General features: G+C 41.9%; 1 protein-coding gene across 1 annotated transcript in view; it reads right to left on the bottom strand.

The window, feature by feature from the left end:
* GSDME (gasdermin E) overlaps positions 1–24,762 on the bottom strand; it is a 147,578-nt gene extending 122,816 nt beyond the window's left edge. The window contains exon 1 of the mRNA XM_042248667.2: positions 24,509–24,762. The gene's annotated coding sequence lies outside the window, so the exon portion shown is untranslated. The remainder of the gene's footprint in view (positions 1–24,508) is intronic.
* Between the last annotated feature and the right edge of the window lie 168 nt (positions 24,763–24,930).

Below are 24,930 nucleotides of genomic sequence, written 5' to 3'. Positions count from 1 at the left end.
GTGATGTCTGCTTTTTAATATACTGTCTAGGTCTTTCATAGCTTTTCCAAGGAGCAAACATCTTTTAATTTCATGGTTGCAGTCACCGTCCACAGTGATTTTGGAGCCCAAGAAAATAAAATCTGTCACTATTTCCACTTTTCCCCCATCTATTTGCCCATCCTTGCATGAAATGTTCCCTGATCTCTTCAACTTTCTTGAAGAGATCTCCAGTCTTTCCCATTCTATTGTTTTTCTCTGCTTCTTTGCATTATTCACTTAAGGCCTTCTTATCTTTCCTTGCTATTCTCTGGAACCCCACATTCAGTTGGGTATATCTTTCCCTTTCTCCCTTACTTTTCACTTCTCTTCTTTCCTCAGCTATTGTGAAGCCACCTCAGAAAACTATTTTGCCTTCTTGCATTTCTTTTTCTTAGGTATGATTCTGGTCACTGCCTCCTGTACAATGTTACAAACCTCTGTCCATAGTTCTTCAGGCACTCTGTGTACCAGATCTAATCCCTTGAATCTATTCATCAGCTCCATTGTATAATCATAAGGGATTTGATTTAGATCATACCTGAATGGCCTAGTGGTTTTACCTACTTTCTTCATTTAAACCTGAATTTGGCAATAAGGAGCTGATGATCTGAGATACAGTCAGCTCCAGGTCTTGTTTTTGCTGCCTGTATAGAGCTTCACCATCTTCGACTGCAAAGAATATAATCAGTCTGATTTCAGTATTGACCGTTTGGTGATGTCCATGTGTGGAGTCGTCTCTTGTGCTGTTGGAAACGGTTGTTTGCTATAACCAGTGCGCTCACTTGACAAAACTCTGTTAGCCTTTGACCTGCTTCATTTTATTCTCCAAGACCAAACTTGCCTGTTACATCTGAGAAGTGTGCTCAGTAAATAGATGAGATGCATCAAAAACTGTATTGCCTGAAGCAGGTATTAGGCAACAGAAAGGGCCCAGTTCTTCTCCATGACAGTGCCCAACCACATATTGCACAACCAGAGCTTCGTTAGTTGAATGAACTGGACTGTGATGTTTTTCCTTATCTGTCTTATTCACCTGACCTCTTGCCAACTGACTACTGCTTCAAGCAGTTCGACAACTTTTTGCAGGGAAAATGCTTCCACACCATCAGGATGCAGAAGATGCTTTCCAAGAGTTTGGTGAATCCTGAAGCATACATTTTTACACTGTAGGAATAAGCAAACATTTCTTATCGGCAAAAATGTGTTGATTGCAATGGTTCCTATTTTGATTGCTAAAGATGCTTGAACCTAGTTATCATAATTTAAAATTCGTGGTCTGAAACCCTAATTACATTTGCACTGACCTAACAGTAACAGCCAAAGACTAACCAAGATTGTTTAATTCTTGCAGGTCTGGCTGGCTGGTATGTGCTGAAGGCTGTTCACTCATTTCTGTTTTCATGGCAACAGAACAAAGAGGGCTATGTATTTATTATCAAAGCAAAAGTAGGGAGGGGAGAAGATCACCTTCCTCCTCACTCTTGGGTAATGTCAAGGCTTACATATCTTCTAACCAGGACTGTCACGGCACTATTTAAATCATACGTATAGTAACAAAAGGGTGGTGACATATACTAAAATACCCATCTCAGGTTTCAGGATAATGTCCCCTTTCATCTAGCTTCTTTCCCCTTTCACAAATACGCTTATATTGGCTACATGCACAAATGCTCCTCTTCAAGGACCATTAACTCCCTAACTTCATGTAACAAAATGTAGACCCCAGATCTGTTTCTTTGTACTTGAACTACATATGTAGATTTTTGCTTGGTTACTGGACTTTTTTATTGAAATGCAATAAATACGAAAATAAAGAAATATATGTCCATTTCCACTCTGGCACTTTAGGAGTTTGAAAGTCACTACAAGCTGAAACTCCAGTACTTTGGCCACCTCATGGGAAGAGTTGACTCATTGGAAAGACTCTGATCCTGGGAGGGATTGGGGGCAGGAGGAGAAGGGGACGACAGAGGATGAGATGGCTGGATGGCATCACTGACTTGACGGAGTGAACTCCGGGAGTTGGTGATGGACAGGGAGGCCTGGCGTGCTGCGATTCATGGGGTCGCAAAGAGTCGGACACAACTGAGCGACTGAACTGACTGACTGACTGACTGCATCCTAACAAGTAAAAACTGAACAAACTGAAAAAATCAGTAACTCTTCTTAGATTTGTTAGGGGGCTGAGGCCATAGGGCAAAATGCTATCTTGGAGAAAAAGACCTGCAGATACAAAGAATTACAATTTACTAGAGCAGGAACCTCTGCAGGAACCGGTGCTGAGGTAGGAAAACCTGACCTGTTATTGACCAGTTGAAGGAGGCTCAGAGTGGACAAGTCTGAAAGCGAGAAACTTTCTACACCTGCAAGATTTACCTCCAGGCCCCTGCCAGTTTCTCACCGTGAGTACCAGAGGGAAATCTCATGCCTCCAGCGCCGGGAGGAAAAAAGGAATTATTCTGAAATGCATCTGCTTCCTCACAAAGAGGTCTGTCTTTGAGAGAAACTATTTTACCAGAACTTAACTTAGTGAGATTTTATCAAGACACTAACTGACCTGGGAGGAGGGACATACCCAACTTCAGCCCACTCTAGCCACCCTGTCCTACCCAAGAGAGGAGAAAGAAACTTAGAGGCTCACTAAAGGTCTGAGAGCTAATCACAGTCCCCGAAGGCCAAAGAAATCAAAGCAAAAATAAGCAAATGGGACCTAATTAAACTTACAAGCTTTTGCACAACAAAGGAAACCATAAACAAAACGAAAAGACAACCTACAGAATGGGAGAAAAAATTTGCAAATGATGTGACCAACAAAGGTTTAATTTCCAAAATATACAAATAGTTCATAGAGCTCAATCAAACAATCCAATCAAACAATGGACAGAAGACCTAAACAGACATTTCTCCAAAGAAGACATACAGATTTCCATAAGACACATGAAAAGATACTCCACATTATTTGAAAATGCAAATCAAAACTATTACAATGAGGTACCACCTCACACCAGTCAGAATGGTCATCATCAAAAAGTCTACAAATAATAAATGTTGGAGAGGGTGTGGAGGAAAAGGAACCCTTCTACACTGTTGGTGGGAATGTAAACTGGTACAGTCACTGTGGAGAACAGCACAGAAATTCCTTAAAAAACTAAACATAGAGCAGCCATAAGATCCAGCAATTCTACTCCAAGGCATATATTTGTAGAAAACTCTAATTTGAAAAGAATATATACCCCAATGTTCATAACAGCGTTATTTACAATTGCCAAGACATGGAAGCAACCTAAATGTCCATTGACAGATAGAAGGATAAAGAAAGTGCGGTACGGATATACAATGGAATACTACTCAGCCATAAAAAAGAATGAAATAATGCCATTTGCAGCAACATGGATGGACTTAAAGATTATCATACTACTGAGGTAAGTCAGACAAAAATGAATAGGACAGTATATTACTGATTTGTGGAATTAAAAAAAATCATACAAATGAACTTATTTATAAAACAGAAACAAACTTATAGTTGTCAAGGGGGAAATAGAGGGGAGGAATAAGTTAGGAATTTGGGATTAGCAGCTACAGATTAGTATATAAAAAATAAACAAGTATATTAAAAAACAACAAGGACCTACTGTATAGCACAGGGAACTATATTAAATATCTTGTAATCTCCTATAATAGAAAAGAATCACTTTGCTGTACATCTAAAACTAACCCAACACTGTAAATAAACTCTACTTCAATTAAAAATATTTTAAGAGTGAGCTCTAACATAGGATCATAGGACACTTGCCCTCCTTGACATCCTCACCACATCCCTGAAGGCCTATTTACCCCAATTCCTTCACTTAAGACATACATCATGCCCAGCTTTCAACAAAAAAATTACATAGCATACTAAAAACCAAAAACCACTGGAGAAGACAGAGTAAGCATCAGATCTAGACTCAAATATGGCAGAAATAATGGTATAATCAGACCAGGAATTTAAAACTACTCTATTTTATATGCTAAGGGTTCTAATGGTTAAAAGTAAACAATATATAAGAACATAGATAACTGTGATATAAGAAAAAAAAATTTTGGTCTTTGTCCCTGGCTCCTGGCACAGAACTCCTAAAACTCTTGGAATCTCCTGAGTGGTGATGTTATCTTTGTTGTGTTGATCAAATGACTCTTGGCTGAGTGATGCCTAGATGGTTTCAGGACGGAGGGTGAGCACCGGAAATACCAAATCATGTGACCAGAGGGTTGGAAATTTCAGTTACATCCCTGACCTCTGGCAAGGTAAAGGGACTAGATATTATTTTCAATCACCAGTCACCAACAGTTTAAATGATCATGCTTATGTAATAGAACCGTCATAAAACCCCAATAAACAACAGAGTTTGTAGAACTTTGAAGTTGCTGAACACACTGAGATGCTAGGAAAGTGGTGCACCCAGAGAGAGCATGAAAGCTTCATGGCCCTCGCCCCATACCTTGCCCTATGCATCTCTTCCATTTGGCTGTCTCTGAGTTGTGTTCTTTATAACAAACTGGTAATAGTAAGCAAAATGTTTTTCTGATTTCTATGAATTATTCTAGAAAATTATCAAACTTGTAGGAGGAAGTTGTAGGACTCTCCAAATTTGTAGTCAAGTCAAACAAAACTTCAGGTAACCTGGAGCCTTGACACCTGGATTGGTGTCTGCAGTGGAAACAGCCTTGTGGAACTGAGCCCTGAACCTGTGGCCTACATGCATGCTAAGTTGCTCAGGTGTGTCCAACTCTTTGTGATCCTATGGACTGTAGCCTCCCAGGCTCCTCTGTCCATGAGATTTTCCAGGCAAGAATACTGGAGTAGGTTGCCATGCCCTCCTCCAGGGGGTCTTCCTGACCCAAGGATGGAACCCATATCTCTTATGTCTCTAAATCCAGGGCTTGGTGTCAGAGTTGAATTGAACTATTGGGCACCCTGTTAAAATCAGATAACTGGAGAATTGGTTGGCATTAGAAAACACTCCTGAAAGAACCTGAGAGTAGTGTAAGCAGAGAGATGGAAATTCTACGAAAGAATGAGAAAGAAATACTAGAGATCAAAAATATTATAAGAAAAATGAAGAATGCCTTTGATGGACTAATTAGTAGACTGGACATGACTGAAGTAAGCATCTCTGAGCTTGAGGAAATGTCAATAGAAACTTCCAAGGCGAAAAAACAAAGAGCAAAATGACTGAAAAAGATGAAACTAAGTATCTAAGAACTGTGGGACAATGAAAAAAGATAATGTCCATTCAATGAGAATATCAAAAGGAGAAGACAGAGAGAAAAGGCCAGAAGAAAATACTTGAAACAGTAACAACTGAAAATTCCCACAAAATTAAAGGGAAAAAAGAGGGTAGGGTGAGGTTCAGAATCTTCCATAGAGTGACTAGGGAGAGAATCACCCTACCCTCTGCCCAGTACAATTCCTTAGCCCCCTTTTCCCCCTTAGCATTTACCACTATCTGATGAGCATTATATTTTCATCTTTCAAGATTTCTTCCTTTCTCTTGAACTTCCTGCAGTTTGGATATGACATGTCTAGGTATAATTTCTTTGGTATTTTTCCAGCTTGGTGTCCTCTGAGCTCCCTGGATCTGTGGTTAGATCGTGGCATTCAGTCCCATCACTTCATGGCAAATAAAGGGGAAAAAGTGGAAACAGTGACAGATTTTATTTTCTTGGATTCCAAAATCACTGCAGATGGTGACTACAGCCACGGAATTAAAAGATGCTTGCTCCTTGGAAAGAAAGCTATGACAAACCTAGACAGAATATTTAAAAACAGAGATATCATTTTGACGACAAAGTATAGTCAAACCTTTGGTTTTTTCACATGTATGGATGTGAGAGTTGGACCATAAAGAAGGCTGAGTGCCAAACAACTGATGCTTTTAAACTATGGTGCTGGAAAAGACTTTTGAGAGTCCCTTTGTGAGCAAGGGGATCAAACCAATCAATCCTAAAGGAAATCAACCCTGAATATTCACTGGAAGGACTGATGCTGAAGCTGAAGCTCCAACAGTTTGGCCACTTGATGCAAAGAGCCGATTCACTGGAAAATATCTTGATGCTGGGAAAGATTGAGGGCAAGAAGAGAAGGGGGTGCCAGAGGATGAGATGGTTAGATAGCATCACTGACTCAATGTACATGAGTTTGAGCAGACTCAAGTGTGGCATGCTACAGTTCATGGGGTTGCAAAAAGTTGGACCTGACTTAGCAACTGAACAGCAACTAGAATTCATGGTGGACACATTAATAATGCCTTTCTTTATCTGGAGTGTGAAACAGGCCCCTTGGTGCAGTAGAAAAGGTTTAAATAGGATGGCATTCTTTTCTGACCCCCACTGGCTGTGTGAGCACAGGCAGGTTACCTGTCTGGGCCTCTGTTTCATCTCTACAGCTGAACTTCTTCCTAAAGGACTTAGATCTGCAAGGACCATCCTATCCCCAGCTGCTCCTGTGGCGGCCTCTGGCTTATCTTCAGGTCTCAGCTTCAACTTCACTTTCTCCTGGCAGCATTCCCCAACCCACAGATTTAATAAGGTCTCTCTTAGTCTATCTTCCTTCATAATAGTTTTCTCAATTCTAATTAATTAGTTGGTTGTATAACTATCTAATGTCTGTTTTTCCTGCTGGGGTGCAAGCTCTGTAAGAAGGAAAGTTGTGGCTGTCTTTGTTGCTGCCTCCTGAGCACTTCTCACAATGTCTAGCACAGAGTAGGCACTCCAGAAGTATCTTTCAGATGCACAAATGAATGAATGAACAGTCAAATGGTTATGAATTAGAGATTAAGTAATTGGCACAGTGCCTGGCATATATTTGGTGCCTAGTAAATGATAGCTGTTGAGCTCATGGACATATTTTTCGTCAGATTGCTAGTAGTTTCCATGACTAACTTGGTTTAATGTCTTTGCAAAGGTTATTGGGATTTTACGAATGAGTTTCATATAGTCCAGTAATTTTTCAGAAATCCAATTACTAGAACTTAGAGAAAAGATTGTGTATGTGTATGATGATGATGATAATGATGATTCCCTGGAGAAGGGAACGGCAACCCACTCCAGTATTCTTGCCCAGAGAATCCCATGGACAGAAGAGCCTGGCAGGCTACAGTCCATGCATTTATGCATATTCAGTCGCTTTAGTCGTGTCTGACTCTTTGCAACCCCATAGACTGTATCCCACCAGGATCCTTGGGCTTCCCTGGCGGCTCAGACAGAATCCACCTTCTGTGTGAGAGACCTGGGTTTGATCTCTGGGTTGGGAAGATCCCCTGGAGGAAGGCATGGCAACCCACTCCAGTATTCTTGCCTGGAGAATCCCCATGGACAGAGGAGCCTGATGGGCTGCAGTCTATGGGGTGGCAAAGAGTCAGACATGACTGAGCAACTAAGCACAGCACAGCCTCCTCAGTCCATGGGATTCTTCCAGCAAGAATACTGGGATTGGTTGACATGCCCTCTTTGAGGGGATGTTCCCAACCCAGGGATTGACCCCGCATCTCCAGCATCTCCTGCATTGTAGGTAGATTCTTTACCCCTGAGCTACTGGGAAGCCGGGACTGAGATCCACGGGGTCACAAAAAATTCAACAGAACTGAGCATGCACATACATTTGTTCTTTGGGTTTTTTTCCTTGGCCAGTTGCCTCTCCTTTTATGTGCTAATGTCTCCTTTACCTATAAAAGAGGCCATTCGATGAGACTAGACCTTCAAAGATGAAGAATCTAATTGCTTGGAACTTGGGTTATTTCAAACAATGAAACACTCAATAGCTTTTAAGGACCTGTTGGGATGGGGAGAGGCAGAGCTAACAGGTGCTGGTTAGGTCATGGGATTACATTTTCAAGGAATACCACGCTCTTGACCTGAACTGCCTTCCTGGTCTGAGAGGCTGTAGGTACAGATGGTGTACAAGTCTGCACTCAGCAACAGCATATGCTTTTCTTTCACCCACCTTCACTCCTGAAGAATCTGTCCTTGGTCTCCTAGAAACCCATCAGTGATAAAAATTTTTTTCATTCTACAGGTATACCTGGGAGATACTGTAAGTTGAGTTCCAGATCACATAATAAAGTAAATATTGCAGTAAAGCTAGTGACACAAGCTTGTTTCCCAACTTGCATAAAAGTTGTATTTATACTACACTGTAGTATATTAAGTGTTCAATAGCACATCTAAAAAATGTACATAAGTTAATTTAAATGTTGCTAACCATCAAGGAGTCCTAATCCTTTTTGGTGGTGGAGGGTCCTGGCTTAATGGCTGCTGACTGACCAGGATAGTGGTTGCTAAAGGCTGGGGCAATTATAACAATTTCTTAAAATAGGATAACAATTATGTTAGCTGAATTTACTCTTCCTTTCATGAATAGTTTCTCTGTAGTATGCAGTGCTGCCTGATGGCATTTTACCTACAGTAGAACTTTTTTTCACAATTGGAGTCAGTCCTTTTCAAACTCTGCCACTGTTTTATAACCTACATTTATGCACTATTCTAAATTCTTTGTTGTTATTTCAACAACAGTCACAGTATTTTCACAGGCATAAATTCCTTAAGAAACCACCATTGTTTTGTTTTTTTTTCTGCTGGTGCATAAGAGCTTCTCTTCTGTTTAAGCTGTATCACAAGATTTCAGCAATTCATCATCTCCAGGTTCCAGTTATGATTCTATTCAATAGTTCTCATGTTATTTCCATCATATCTGCAGTTACTTCTTCCACTGAAGTCTTCAACCTCTTAAAGTTATCCATGAGGTTTGCAATTAACGTCTTCCAAACAATGGCACCCCACTCCAGTACTCTTGCCTGGAGAATCCCAGGGACGGCAGGAGCCTGGTGGGCTGCCGTCTATGCGGTCACACAGAGTTGGACATGACTGAAGTGACTTAGCAGCAGCAGCAGCAAACTCTAGTTAATGTTGATATTTTGGCCTCTCCCATGAATCAAAAATGTCCTTAAATGGCACCTAGAATGATACATTCTTTCCATGGGGTTTCAATTTACTTTGCCCAAAATCAGAGGAATTACTACCTTTCGCAGCTATAGCCTTATAAAATGTATTTATTTTTATTATTTTAAGATACAGCCCCTCCTTTACAAGTCTTTATTGAATTTGTTACATTGCTTCTGTTTTATGGTTTTTTTCTTTTTTTGGCCACGAGGCATGTGGGATCTTAGCTTGCCAACCAGGGATCAAACCCCACCACCTGCGCTGGAAAGTGAAGCTTTCCAGGGAAGCCCTGAAATGTACTTCTTAATAAGACTCTAAAGTTGAAAACATTCCTTGACCCATGGGCTGCAGAATGGATGTTGTGTTAGCCAGGCATGAAAACAACATTAATCAGAGCTCTTGGATGACCAGGTGTATTGTCAATAGGCAGTAATATTTTGAAAGGGGTCTATTTTTCCTGAGCAATTGGTCTCCATACTAGGCTGAAAATATTCAGTAAACCATGTTGTAAACAGATGTGCTGTAATCCATGCTTTGTTGTTTCATTTACAGAGCACAGGCAGAGTAGATTGAGCATGACTCTTTAGTGCCCTAGGACTTTTGAAATAATAAATGAGTAGGGGCTTCAGCTTAAAGTCAGCAGCTACATGATCCTCTAATATGAGCATCAACCTATCCTTTGAAGATTTGAAGCCAGGTACTGACTTTTCCTCTCCACCTATGAAAGTCCTAGATGATATCTTCCTCTAATAGAAGGCATTTTTATCTACATTGAAGACCTGTTTAGTGTAGCCACCTTCATTAATTACCTTAAGTAAATAAATAAGTGTTAGTCGCTCAGTCGTGCCTGACTCTTTGTGACCCTGTGGACTGTTGCCCACCAGGCTCCTCTGTCCATGAGATTTTTCAGGCAAGAATACTGGAGTGGGTTGCCATTTCCTTCTCCAGGGGATCTTCCCAGCCCAGGGATCAAACCCAGGTCTCCTGTACTGCAGGCAGATTCTTTACCGACCAAACTACAAGGGAAGCCCTAATTACCTTAGATCTTCTAAATAATCTGCTGCAGTTCTACATCAGCACTTGCTGCCTCGCCTTGCTCTTTTATGCTATGGAGATGGCTTTTATCCCCTTAAACTTCATAAACATCCTCTGCTATCTTCAACCTTTTATTCTGCTGCTTTCTCACCTCTTTCAATCTTCATAGAACTGAAGAGAGTTAGGACCTTGCTCTGGACTAGGCTTTGGCTTATGGGAATGTTGTGGCTGCTCTGATCTATCCAAAGCACCAAAACTTGCTTTATATCAGCATAAGGCTGTTCCACTTAATATTCATGCATTCACTGGAGTTGCAGTTTTAATTTCCTCCAAGTTTTCCTTTGCATTCACAACTTGTTGTTTGGTGCAAGAGGCCTACTTTCAGCTTGTCTTGACTTTCAACATGCCTTCCTCACTAAACTTAATGATTTTTAGATTTTAATTTAAAGTGAGAGACATGTGACTCTTTCACTTAAACACTTAGAGGCCATTGTAGAGTTATTAGCTGGCCTAATTTCACTGCAAGGAGATCCAACCAGTCCATCCTAAAGGAAACAGTCCTGAATATTCATTGAAAAGACTGATGCTGAAGCTGAAACTCCAGCACTTTGGCCATCTGATGCGAAGAACTGACATTTGAAAAGACCCTGATGCTGGGAAAGACTGAAGGTGGGAGGAGAAGGGGACAATAGAGGATGAGATGGTTAGATGGCATCACCAACTCAATGGACAAGAGTTTGAGTAAACTCCAGGAGTTGGTGATGGACAGGGAGGCCTGGAGTGCTGTAGTCCATGGGTTCGCAAAGAGTTGGACATGATTGAGTGACTAAACCGAACTGAATTTCAATATTGTTGTGTCTCAAGGAAAAGGGAGATCTAAGGAGAGGGAGAGAGATAAGGAAATGGTTAGTTGGTGGAGCAGTCAAAATACATTTATCAAGTTTACCATCTTATGTGGTTGCAGTTTGTGGCACCCCAAAATTATAATAGTAACAGCAAAGATCACTGATCACAGATGAGCATAACAAACACAATCATGAAAAAAATTGAAATGCTGTCAGAATTACCAAAATGTAACACAGAGACACAAAGTGAACAAATCTGGTTGGAACAATGGTGTCAGTAGACCTGCTGGAGGCAGGGTTGCCACAAACCTTCAGTTTGTAAATAGCACAGTGTCTGTGAAGTGCAGCAAAGCAAAGCACAACACAGCGAGGTGTGCCTGTATTTTTTTCTTAAACTCAATTCCATTCAGGCACTTATACGCTCTTGGGTATAAACAAATTTAGCATTTAGTCTTAGCTGCTGCTTAAATCATTTGGGCTATAATTCTATTTTATGATTTAGACATCTCAAGTTTTATAGCCAGTACCTGAAGCACAATGAAAAAAAATGAAGTTGGATAGCTTAAGATAAAGTGCCATTATTATTCTTTCATATTTTAGGGCAAATCATAAATCCACAGATCTGTGGCCTTCATTTTAATCTAGTTTATGACTAATTCATTTTGATTGTTCATAGTTGACGGCAATGCATATTGTTCTTCCATTTGCTGATTTGGCATCGGTTCTTATTTTCACGTTTTATGGAGAGTCTTAGCTTTAGCTATATTATGCAGATCTAAAGAATTTTTAAGACCAGTTAACAGTCATAATTATGTTGTCATTTATCAACATAGCTCCCTCTCTTGCCCACCTTTATAAGAGCCCGTGTCTTCTAAAATAGTGATGGCAAGGTCCCTTGGGTTTTGCAGAGATAGAGATTAGCATATACATAGGTGAAAATATCCCTTGAAAGAAACTCTTTCTGGAAGCAAGCATTCTCCATCCTTTTGTCAGCTATGGAAAGTTCTGTGGGTATCTACTTCCTGGAGTACCAGAAGGCTCAGATGCCGTAACCACATCAACTTCTCTTGTTCCCAGTACACAACCACATCCTTTCTCTTTTTCGTGGCTTCTGATCCTGTTTTTGTCTTTAATTCCTCCCTGTTTATATAGATGTGTGTCCCTCAGATCCACAAATCCTTTGGAAAGTGTGTGGGGTCCAGGTTATAAAAAAAGCACCCCACTTTCTTTCAGTTCAGTCGCTCAGTCATGTCCGACTCTGTGCGACCCCATGGATCGCAGCATGCCAGGCCTCCCTGTCCATCACCAACTCCCAGAGTTCACTCAGACTCACGTCCATCGAGTCAGTGATGCCATCCAGCCATCTCATCCTCGGTCGTCCCCTTCTCCTCCTGCCCCCAATCCCTCCCAGCATCAGAGTCTTTTCCAATGAGTTAACTCTTTGCATGAGGTGGCCAAAGTACTGGAGTTTCAGCTTTAGCATCAGTCCTTCCAAAAGAACACCCAGGACATATCTCCTTTAGAATGGACTGGTTGGATCTCCTTGCAGTCCAAGGGACTCTCAAGAGTCTTCTCCAACACCACAGTTCAAAAGCATCAATTCTTCGGCGCTCAGCTTTCTTCACAGTCCAACTCTCACATCCATACATGACCACAGGAAAAACCATAGCCTTGACTAGATGGACCTCTGTTGGCAAAGTAATGTCTCTGCTTTTGAATATGCTGTCTAGGTTGGTCATAACTTTCCTTCCAAGTAGTAAGCGTCTTTTAAAATCTGTCTTTCTGAGATACTGTTGTCTGGTATTAGTCTGAGTTATGAGGGACTGACAGGCCCTGCTCATCCTCCATCTCCTCCATAACTCCTCCATCTCTCCATGCTATTTCTTGGTGGCAGCACTCATTTGTACTTAAAACAAACAGGTCATGGTTACCTGCTTGACATTAAAAAACAACAACAACAATGTGTATCTCCCCCTGAGTCCTCAAACTAGAATCAGGACTACCCCCAAAGATTTCAACCATTTCCCAGGACTTAAATGTTTTGCTCACTTCTATCTTTAAGACCCCAGGTCTGCAAACTCACTAGGCTTATCTAGTCTATCCTCTCTTTAGGGGTGATACAGCTATGGAATCCACCCTCTACTTCTCATTTATACAAATACCACCCACACAAGGCATATGTATGTGGAAGATGTTCCTGAATGCTTGGGGAAACAGAAAGTATAAGAAAGCAAAGCAAGCAACTAAAATCTACGTAATAGGTGGTCCATCTCTGTGGTTTGTCTTCTGCCAAGCGACACTCTTAGAGTGTCATTTTTCACCCACAGTGTTTTATCAAATCAGTTTTCCCAGTGAAGACAGTTCCTTTCCTAAGTGGAATTCTAATACTAGGTTTTATGGTGGTTTTTTTCTCATGCTGTTACAAAATATGACATGGACACAAAGTCTTTATAACTCTATTGTAAGTCTAAGAAGGCAAAGACCTCCTTTCAGATTTCTTGATAACTCAAGAGAAGGAAGGAGGATGAATGTGGACCATCTGTTGTGTGTCAGGTTGAGAAGAAATAATTTGCCTAAAAACCACATTGTTTAGATTGCAAAATCAACACAAATTTGTGAAACGACTAGAATTCCCTGATATTTCAAACGCACAAAGCTCCTAGGGACTCTTTGACGTTGCTGCCTCTACTTGCTGCCTACCTGCTCCAGCCTGTCTCTAGCAGTCTTTGCTAAGGATGCATGGTGGTAAGGGGGGAGTGGCCATGGTAGTCACTGTGATTAACTCCATATGACTAAGACAGTGTGCATGATGGTGGTACTTCTGAGAAAAGTGATGTCTCAAAAATGGAAAGGCTTAAGTCAGACTAATGAGCCATGAGTCAGTTGCTGAGTGTACTTGTTGCTTAACTTTTTGTTATCAAAGATATAAAAAATCTATACCAAAGAAAATGGAGTAATATAATAAACTTCGCTGTATCTATCATCCAGCTTCAATAACTATCAACTATGGGCCATCCTGTTTCATCTATATCCACTCCTTCCTCCACAACCACTACCATTTTATTTTAAAGCTAATCATAGGGGGTTTTTTTCTTTTTTTTCAGGCTCCCCTGGTGGCTTAGCTGGTAAAGAATCTGCCTGCAATGTGGGAGACCTGGGTTCAGTCCCTGGGTTGGGAAGGGAATGGCTACCCACTCCAATATTCTGGCCAGGAGAATTCTACAGACTGTATAGTCCATGCAGTCGCAAAGAGTTGGACCTAGGTGAGCAACTCTCACTCACTTTCAATCACAGGTTTTATTTTATAACCAGGTCTTCGCCATCTCACTAGGATTTGCTTTTATTTCAGTTAAAATTTAAACATAAATAAATCACTTAATTGAAACCTTTTAGAGCCAATATTAGCTGCTACTACACAAATGCACCTGATGAGATGCCTCACTTTATCTTTTCTCAGGTCGCTATTCTCACCTTCTGCTCCAAAGATAGTTTATTTTCCAAACCAATCTGATGCAAATCATGTCCCTGTAGCTCTGAAAAGACCAGAGATTCATCTGTGTGTATAATACAGAAATGTATATAATAGAAATAAGGCTAAAAAATTTAAGATTGTATGCCAAAATATTAGCACGAATTTTGGGGGGTGGTATGAAATCAGGAAAGTTCCATTTTATTCGTCCCTTTTAGTTTATAATTACTTACATTTTTCTATTGGTAAAAGTATTGGTTAAATGTATTACTTTTATAATTTAAAAATGAACATAAACATCCACCATGAATAGAAATTAAAAAAAAAAAACTTTTCTGGAAAATAACACAGTTGGCTTCCCTACACAAGTTGAACTCTTCAGGATAAATGGGAAAATGAAAAAAAAATTTTTTTAACTAATCAGCAAAATTTGGACCCCCTGAAAGTGCCCGCATAGTCAGGACTTCAAACTGTGGTCTTGCCTATCAGCTGAACAAAACCCATACCCATTGCCTGACCCAGGCTTTTAGGGTTGCTTCAGGGAGCAGAAAGCAGTATAGGAAATGGAGCTAGGAACTGAATTACTGAAAGTTTGGTGTCAGATGGCTCTTAGGGACAGAAGGTAGGATATTTGAAACTAAGGCTCTCGTGGAAAAAACAGACACAGAGAGAGTCACTGACTCTTGGTGGGGCCATTGTTGCAGGCGACTTCCTGAAGAAGCAAGGCCATATTTTGCCAATGAGCCTGAAGGCCTCTGCTTCCAAGAAACTTCCCCTCCCTCTCCTGCACCTTCCTCTCTCTGCCCGCTCTAGAGGAGCTCTAGACCTCAGCATCAGATGTTAGGCTGAGCAACAGCAAAATCATGGTCAACAAGGTTCTTTAGACCAAATGTGTCTGTACGAATTAGAAGACAGGATAGGGTGATGCAAACCAAGAAAATGGTTTGGGTTTTTTTTCTGGTTGGTTTTTTCTAACAAGAATTTAAGTAGATGGTCCAGAGTTGGTGTAGCAGTTTGACTGTGTGGGGTGACTAACCATCCAGTTTGTCTAGGATTGGTCCTTGGTTTGTGGAATTTCCAATGCTAAAACCCAAACTATCCTGGGCAAACTAAGACAAACTGGTGACTCTAAGTGTTGGGTCCCAGTGTCCATAGATCTTGCTGGTTTGCCAGACATGCTGTTTCTGTCTGGAGGTGTAAGGAAGCTGCTCCTGTTTTCATCCTTCTTTCCATGTGTAGCCAACAGGAAGGGAGACCAGGAGGGGGATGACGTGTACCTTTCATTCTAAAGGCACATCCCAGAAACTGCACAAAACACTTCTACTTACAGTATTTGAATCAGAATATAGTCACTTGGCCATACCTAGCAGGAGTCTGGGAAGTGTCATTAGCTGGGTAAACACACATCCGGCCAAAACTTCTATGATTTTGGAATAACAGGAGAATTAGTATAGGCAGGACATCTGGCAAGCTGCCCTAGTACTGAACAGATAACACTTCATGATGCTCCTTACTCTCCACAGTTGCTTTCTACATGGTTCTTACTGCATAAATTGGCACATTGTACCATGTGACCATCCACCCAGGGCACCACCAGGTAGAATCGGGCTGGACCTAGGACCCAAGTGCAGTCAACTTATAGTGTTGTCAGCAATCGATGAGGCTGAGACCGAGTTGAATCCTAGCTCTAACCTGGTCCCTCTCCTGATATGACTGGGCTGTGACCCTTTTCTAGAAAAATTGAAATGCAGATACATTAAGTTGTCTGTTGCAGAAGCTGAAAGATATTCAGAGAAAAATCAGGCAGCAGAAACTATGAGCAAACAGAAGCCATGAGAGAGAAAAGGTCACCCAATAACAAAGTTGTTGGTAACTGCAGAGTGGCAGAGGTAGCAACAGAGAGGTGCGCAGGAGGAGGATTAACCTGTCCCTGTGCAGGAAAAGATAATCTTATCAACAGAAGTAGGTGGGATTCTAAATCATCTTCTAGTTGCATAAATATATCTCAGTTTGTAGAGGCTCAGCAGTAAGGCTGCTACAACGTTCCCTGCGACACCTAATTTCAGTTCCCAGGTTAGGGGAGTGATTAAGTATGGAGTTGGCCAGTAAGTTTGTTTGGGTTTTTCCACAGAACATGAACAAACTTTTTGGCCAAACCACTAGTATGTTGTGTCTGAGTGTCTGTGTCAGTGGGGTGCCATTAGTGTACATTCAGCTGGAAAAAAAAGACACCCTAAAATAACCTAACAAATAAGGACATTTGCCATCTCATATGTTAAGGTGCACACAAGTAGAGAGGGTTCAGGGTGGCCAACTCAGAGACGCAGTGACGTCATCTATAGCGCAGACTGCCTTTTCTCACTGCCATCCTCAGCCCCCTGGTATTGGCCTCAGACTTGCCTCTTCCTGGTTTCAGGTTGACTACAGAAACAATTCACCCAGCCAGTCAGGGATGGAAAGGAAATGACCCTCTCTTTAGTCCCTTTGTGAGACTGGAAGACATGTCTCAAGCTGCCAGAAGGTTTTTTTCCCCTGTCTCATCATCCCAAGCCCATTCCTAAGTCAGTCACTGGGAAGAGGAGGACCTGGCACATAGGGCTTGGTTTCCCTTCAAATACAAGGTTGTCCATATCTGAACAGAATCAAAGTGCTCATTATCAGCAGGAAGGAGGACAAAATAGCAGCTTTGGAAAGTATACTATAGTGTCCACTACAAGATGCTATGAGGTCAGCTGGCTCTTCTCTAGCTGACCTCCAAGGGTACCTCTTACATTTAAGGCCTCAGTGTTACAGATTAAAAACTGGATTAGAAAACAAAATTAGAATTTTGCCACCTGACACATTCTGGGGTGTTAAGTACTTAGCTGCTCAGTCGTGTCTGACTGTTTGTGACTCCATGGACTATAGCCCGCTAGGCTCCTCTGCCCATGAAATTTCCCAGATAAGAATACTGAAATGGGTTGCCATTTTCTTCTCCAGGGAAATCTTCCCAACCCAGGGATGAAACCTGGGTCTCCTGCATTGTAGGTAGATTCTTTACCATCTGAGCCACCAGGGAAACCCCTGGGGTATTGATTCACCTTAATCAAAAGGTCAGTTTACAAATCAGGAAATCAGTTTATTGATTTGTAGTCCAAAATGCACAAATCTCTCTCTCATTCCTGGGAAGCTCATGCTTATCATCCAGCACATAGCAGTTAAATAGCCAAATTAATATTCACAAAGTTTCTTGGTTGTACATAACATCAAAGAAGGATACAGATGGTTTTGTGTCTTTCTCTGTCTTTGCCCCCCAATTTTGGGCTTCTTTTCCATTACACATGATATACTCCTTGCCTGGAATAGCTTTGCTGCGTTTCTCTACCTAAAAATGCCCATTCAAACCAAGTCCAACGTCACCTGCATGATAAATATTCACTGTAAGTTATTTCCTTTCTCACTGTAGTAAAATTCTTAGTCATCATTATCTCCCTAATGGATGGCACTGCAGTTCAGTTCAGTCACTCAGTCGTCTGACTCTTTGCGACCCCATGGACTCCAGCACGCCAGGCCTCCTTGTCCATCACCAACCCCCAGAGTTTACTCAGACTCACAATTTTCAGACCTTGTCCATGTAAGAATCACCAAATCAAAATAAGACTTTGTTATTAAAAAAATCATATTTTCTATTGACAGAGGAATGGATAGGAAGATGTGGTACATATATATATTTAATAGAATATTTACTCAACCATAAAAAAGAATGAAATAATGACATTTGCAGCAACATGGATGGTGCCAGAGATTATCATACCAAGTGAAGTTAAAGACAAATATCATATGATATTATTCATACATGGAGTCTAATTTTTAAAATGATACACATGAACTTATTTATGAAACAGAAATAGACTCATAGATTAAAAAAACCCTTATGGTTACCAAAGGGGAAACATGGTGGGGTGCGGAGAATAAATTAGGAGCTTGGTGTTAGCATGCACACAGTACCATATATACCAACAGGAACCCAGTGTATAGCATAGGGAAGTATACTCAATATTCTATAATAACCTATGTGGGTAAAGAATCTGAAAATGAATGAATAGATGTATAACAGAATCACTTTGCCATATACCTGAAACTATCAACATTATAAATCAACTATACTCCAATAAAACTTTAAAACAAATACAGAGAAAGAAAAAAAGTTTAACAAAAAATCGTATTCTCAGGGAGTGTGATTCAGTAGGTCATGGATGGGGGAAGGAATCTGCATGTTAATATGCATCTCAGCAGGGGATTTAGGCCACGTTTGGGGAAGCATTGGCCTAGGCCATGATCTTTGCAATTATCATTCTGGTGATGGGAAATGGCTGTGTTCCAGGAAGAAGGCCTCTTCCTCAACTGCAGTGAATGGGCAGTAACAAAAATCTTCCTCTTCCAAGGAAATCAGCAAAGTCCCCATGACTTTCTGCTCTAGTCAGTACGTATATTGAAAGGTCCTGGACAGAGAGTTAGGGGTATAGAACCCAGCTCTAGAACGCAGCTCCAGGCACTTTCTAAAAGGTAGAGATGCCTAAGCTGAGGTTTGAAAGGGAGAAGGTGAGTTTGGTAGATGTGGTGGGAGAGATCCTTCTCCGAGAGGGACAGATTGTGCAAAGCTTGGGAATCTGAGAATATAGGCAATTCAATAAAACAGGGGAGAGGAATGCATGAGGGGAAGTGAAGCACAGAGTAGTCCTGGGCCAGTACACATATTATTCATTTACAGCATCAGATAAAATAGTAAAAACAACTTATTGAGCCCTCATTCTCCATCAGACACTATAATTTATATATATTATGTACAGCATACTACTATGTTTCTTACACTATTTGGTCGCAAGTTTAAATATCCTCTTAAAGACTGTATGCTCTTAAAAGACCTTCATGCTCTTAAAAATTAGAGAGAACCCCAGAGAGCTTTTATTTATGTAGGTTATATATATCTATTGATATTTACAGTATTAGTAGTTCAAACTGAGAAATATTAATTCTGAAAACTATGGATAATATACCATTATATGTTAACATAAAAACATACTTTTAAATACAACCAGAATCTCTAGCACAAAAAATATTAGAGGGAAGAATAGCATTGTTTTATATTTTTCCAAATATCCTGTCTGGCTTAAAAGAAGACACTGACTTCTCATCTGCTTCTGCATTAACCTTGCACATTCACATGTCATACAGCCTCTGGAAAATCCCTCTGTACATTCAAGAGGGAAAGTGGAAAGGGAAAATAGTGTCTTAATGGGATTATGAAAATATTTTAGCCCTCGTGCACCTTGAATGGGTACTGAGAGGTTGCAGGGGCGCCAGATCACTTTCTGGGAACTGCTGTTTTAGGGGCTGAGAACACTTGAATCATGGCTTTTTCGAGTCTGAGACTGCGATTGTAAGCAAGTTCCTCAGCCTAGGTCTCCATTTCCTCCTTAGTGACATGGGGACACTTAGGGAACCTTAAGAGTGGGGATTGGCATGGTGTAAGCCATCAGTAAATGGCAGCAGCAGGTGATCCTTGTAACACCCCTTGGGGGTGAGCTCCAGGGCAGAACAGAGGAAACAGGGAACAAACCCGTCTCTGACTTCAAAGGCTGGACTTGTGACCACTGTGTTGCACACATGCCATGTTGAGATGTTCTGAGCAAAGATGTACTTTAAAGAGATTAATGTTGTGACCAGAGCTTAGGAAAACCACTCTGGTTGTGGCTTAGAGGATGGGGAGGTGGCACTGGGACTGCAGACAGGGGCTCCATTAGGCCAGGCAGGAACCATCAAGTTTCCTTTGGGCCATGCTGTATCAGTTTGACCTCTGGGAGGGCTGGCAAGAGACAGTGCTGTTGGTAAGGAAGAGGAACTTCTCAGGTGGTGGACTGGGCAGGACTCAGGCCCATGAATGTGGGCATGAGGGAGGTGGAGGAGTCTTAAATCTCCCTGGTATTTCTCACTTGAGCAATCCTATCAAAAATGTGTGACCAGATATTCAGAGTATCGTCAACCAGGGAAGCCTTGGTGTCCAGGGCCGGTCACTTTGGCATGGAGCACCAATGTGGCTGATTATAGTTTCCAGCTCTTCCAGAGGTCAGACTGATACAGTGTGGCCTAAAGTCCCCACCATAACCCCATTTTACCACAAACTATTTAGCATGGTCCAAAGTCCCAGGGATATTCCAAGGGCTTAGAGGGTATCTCACAAGAGATGGTTGAGGTCCAGTCTTTTGTCAAATGTACAGGGTGTCAACAACTCAAGCCTGATGCATTACCCTGTACTGCACTTGTATCCAGCTGCCTACTTAAAAGGACTCTCGAAAAAAGTTACCACCTAATTTTTTCATCAGAGCACCCAAATCTGCTCTGCTCATAGTCTTCCTTATCTCAGTTCACAGAAACTTCATCCTTCTAGTGGCTCAGACCCCGGACCTTGGAGTCATCCTTGACTTCTTTCCTCCCACATCCCAAACTTAACTCTGGCCAATCCTGTTGATTGCATCTTCAGAGCATTTTGTTTCTTTCTGCTTCCCTCCCCTTCCACTACTTTCACCCTGGTCCAAACCTTCACTATTTCTCTCTGAATGAGCCCAACAACCTCCAAACTGGCTCCTTGTGTCCACCTATGGCCCCTGCAATCAGATGACCCTTTAAAATTATAAGTCAAATCATATCATTCCTCTTCTCAAAACCCTTTATTGACTTTTAATCCCACTTGGCAAAAACCAAAATCTTCTGACCCCAAGTACCTCCCTGCCCTAATTTGGATTTGCATCCTCTCCCAACTCAACGTGCTCCACCTGCACTGGCTTCCTTCCTCTCACCAGACACATCCCTGCTTTAGACTTGTATTTGTATTGAAATATTCATCTTCCTTCTCGACTCTTTTTGAATATTTTCCTCCATAGCACTTTTACATCCGTCACACCACTCATCTGCCTGTTTATGAGCTCAATGTCTCCACCTCCAGCCACCACTCTCTGCCCCCACCAGACTCTATGCTCCACAAGAACAGAAAACTTAATTTTCAAAATCTCTCCTGCATTCCCTGTATTGTTGACTGGATGAATGTGTAGGCAAAGGACCATATCAATAGACTTTGCAGCCTATTATTCACTCTTGGATTATTTTGATTCTACAAAAGTTTGATGATTCAGAATCTGACAGTTTTCTAAATAAGCAATGTAATTCTTCCACATGGCCAAATACTTCCCATTTTTAGGATAAAATAGAAAAGAGTAATTTAGGGCAGATTCTCCAACATGTAGGTAAGTTCCATGGGGGCAGGGGTTATGTCAGGCATGTGTTTGGTGCTCATGAATATTTACTGATTGACCAAGAACATTCCTACCTATTCTTAAGATCACAATCTGGCAGCACAGAGAGACATTTAGTAATAATTTGTCCATTTGACGTTGGGGCCATGTGAGATTTGTGGATAAGTGACCTACTCAAGTTTTACCATTAACTAGAATTAAGTTCCCAAGTCTCATCCCAGAGTTCTTTTCCTGTTCAACGAGCTCCCTATGTCAGCTTCAAAGACCTTTGGGACTAAAATTAGAGAATAAGGATTTGGAAGGGAAAAGGGTGTTGGGATCTCCCTGTTTCCCTCTCTTTCTGTAGCAAGAGGAGCTGGATTTTGAAACATGCCAGACAGGCACTCATATCCCCTCACTGCTATTAAGAAGTTGGGAGAGTTTGGTCAAATTGTTAACTTCTGGTTCTCAATAAACACTTCCATTAAATGGGGATTGCCTAAATAGGGCTGTGGTAATGCTTCCATTGGAGAAGGCAATGGCACCCCACTCCTGTACTCTTGCCTGGAAAATCCCATGGACGGAGGAGGAGCCTGGTGGGCTGCAGTCCATGGGGTTGCTAAGAGTCAGACATGACTGAGCGACTTCCCTTTCACTTTTCACTTTCATGCATTGGAGAAGGAAATGGCAACCCACTCCAGTGTTCTTGCCTGGAGAATCCCAGGGACGGGGGAGCCTGGTGGGCTGCTGTCCACTGGGTCGCACAGAGTCAGACATGACTGAAGCGACTTAGCAGCAGCAGCAGCAGCAATGCTTCCATAGTGAGTCTGCAAAACTGCAACACTATAACTCAGAAGTGAGAGAAATTAGTTCTTTCACCTTGTGGGTAACTGATGTGGTCTTCCTCATGAGCCCTTCACCTATTGGCTAGCAAGAAAAACAACTCAAGGTTTAATTTTGTTTAGTCTAGACAGATACAGAATCTCAGTAGGAGATGATGAAAAAGATTCTGGAGATGGAGAATGGTGATGGTCACACAACAGCGTGAATGCACTTAATGCCACTGACTTTTACACTTAAAAATGTACAAACTTTGAGCTGTAACTACTGGAAGTGTAATATCTAACATGACTAGAGCCAGCTCTGCTGTATGGTAAACTTGCAAGTTTTTGAGAGAGTAGATCCCAAGAGTTATCTATCATAAGGAAAAAAACATTTTTTTTTGGTCTTTTTTTGTACCTATATGAGAAGATGGATGCCAACTAAACTTATGTTAATGATCATGTCACAAGATATGTAAGTCAAGCCATTATGCTCTATACCTTAAACTTACAAGGTGCCATACATCTAACAAAGCTCAATAAAACTGGGGGAAAATGGTGAAAATGTTAAAACATTATGTATCAATATGTGTGTGTGCACGTGTGTTGGTCACTCAGCCGTGTCTGACCCTCTGTGACTCCATGAACTGTAGCCAGCCAGGTTTCTCTGTCCACAGGATTCTCCAGGTGAAAATACAGGGATGGGGAACCATTCCCTTCTCCAGGGGATCTTACCGACCCAGGGATTGAACCCAGGTCTCCTGCATTTCAACTGGATTCTTTATCATCTGAACCACCAGGGAAGCCCACTTATCAGTATATTTTACCACAGTAAAAAATTACGGAAAGAAATTAAGTCTGATAATTTGGATAGTCTGTTCTGGCAATTCTCAGTCACTTCTGGGAAGATGGTGAAACTCTCAGGTTTCCCAGGCTTGGCCTCCCTTTTCTTCACTAAACTGCGCTTGGATATATGGCGAGGGGGACATGGGGGCTTATGTGGAAATCCTCTGGGGGGATTTCCTTGGCCCGCTTGGGCGCCTAAGCACGACCTGCCTCCTTCCAACCCTTGTCCCATGGCTCCAGGCTGAGGAAACACCACGTACTGCGACACCTCAAAAATTTCACTGTGACGCTGGTTGGGGAGCGGCGCTGCAGTTTAGCTGGCAGGCAGAGCAGCTGAGTCACTCGCGGTTCCTCATCCCCCTGCCCCTGACTTTCGGGCCACCAAGCCCACTCCTTCCTTCACCGGCCCTGAGGGCCGCCCTCCTCTCCATCCACCGCACCACTCCCCTCATTTGGGCATCTTCTTACCACACCCGGGGGCGTGCTTAAACTCTGTGATTAATCACTGACCACTGGCCTCCCAGCAGACTGGAAGCTTCTCAAGGAGGAAGGCTGTGTATTACCAGTGTCTGGGGCCATTCCTGGATCAGAAAATGTTTTTCAGAGAAAACATCCATCTCAGTGGCTGCCCGCTCCCTGTCTGCAGGCCTTGGTTATAGTACCTGGAAGGTGTCAGGGCCCCTACCTTTACACCCCAAAGACAGTACAGAAGGAGTGCATGAAATGCTGTGAAAAGAAACACACAGTTCTTACCAACGTGCCATTTCCTAAATCCTGGAACAGTCATGACATTAGAAAGTGGTGTTCCTGCTTTGTGGTGAGCAAATGCTGGTCAACAGACTAAGTGAGGTCTGAACCCTCAGAGGAAGAGGAAGAAAAAGAGAAAGAGTGTGTGTGTGTGTGTGTGTGTGTGTGTGTGTGTGTGTGTGTGTGTCTCTGTGTGTGTGTGTGTGTAAAGTTCCCAACATAGAAGCCAATTAAAGAAATCACTGCTTTAGCTGACATGTCTTTCCCAGGTTGCTGTTTAAACTATGGCATTTAATAAAGAAGAGAGGCTGCCCTTAACTCATTTTAAGTGTGACAACAACAATAATATCATGGAGAATCAGTTTTTAAAAAGCACAGTTAATCATAATTCATCCTTGGAAGATAACTGGGAGCCACAACAAATTATATTAAAAAAAAAAAAAAAGAAAAGAAAGGCTCCAAAGCCTATTTACTTACTGAAAATTCCTCCAAAATCTCATATGAGAAGATGGCGGTAAACATAAGGTCCAGGTGCTTGTTTTTTGTTGGTCCAGGGCCGCCTCCTGTCCTGGGCCTGAGCACTGCACTCTGGGGCTCCCTGCCCTGTTGGGTTCAGCCACCAGGGAGAACGGCAGCCGGAGAAGACCAAGGTTGGGAGGGTTCTTCCCGACTCTCAGCTGGATTTTCTGGCAGAGACAGAATGCCCCTCCACTACAGCTCCTCCTCTCCTCAGAGCTCCAACTTCTGCAGGGGCGGCTACAACTCTCCAATGTTGCTAATATGCTTTAATCCTGCAGTCGGACACGACTGAGTAACTGCACTTTCACTTTTCACTTTCATGCATTGAAGGAAATAGCAACCCACTCCAGTGTTCTTGCCTGGAGAATCCCAGGGATGGG

The sequence above is a fragment of the Ovis aries genome, chromosome 4 (assembly GCF_016772045.2).
Source record: "Ovis aries strain OAR_USU_Benz2616 breed Rambouillet chromosome 4, ARS-UI_Ramb_v3.0, whole genome shotgun sequence".
In the NCBI taxonomy this organism is placed as follows: Eukaryota; Metazoa; Chordata; class Mammalia; order Artiodactyla; family Bovidae; genus Ovis; species Ovis aries.
The sequence above is the reverse complement of the archived record's forward strand: the minus strand, read 5'-3'. Positions and strand labels throughout refer to the sequence as shown.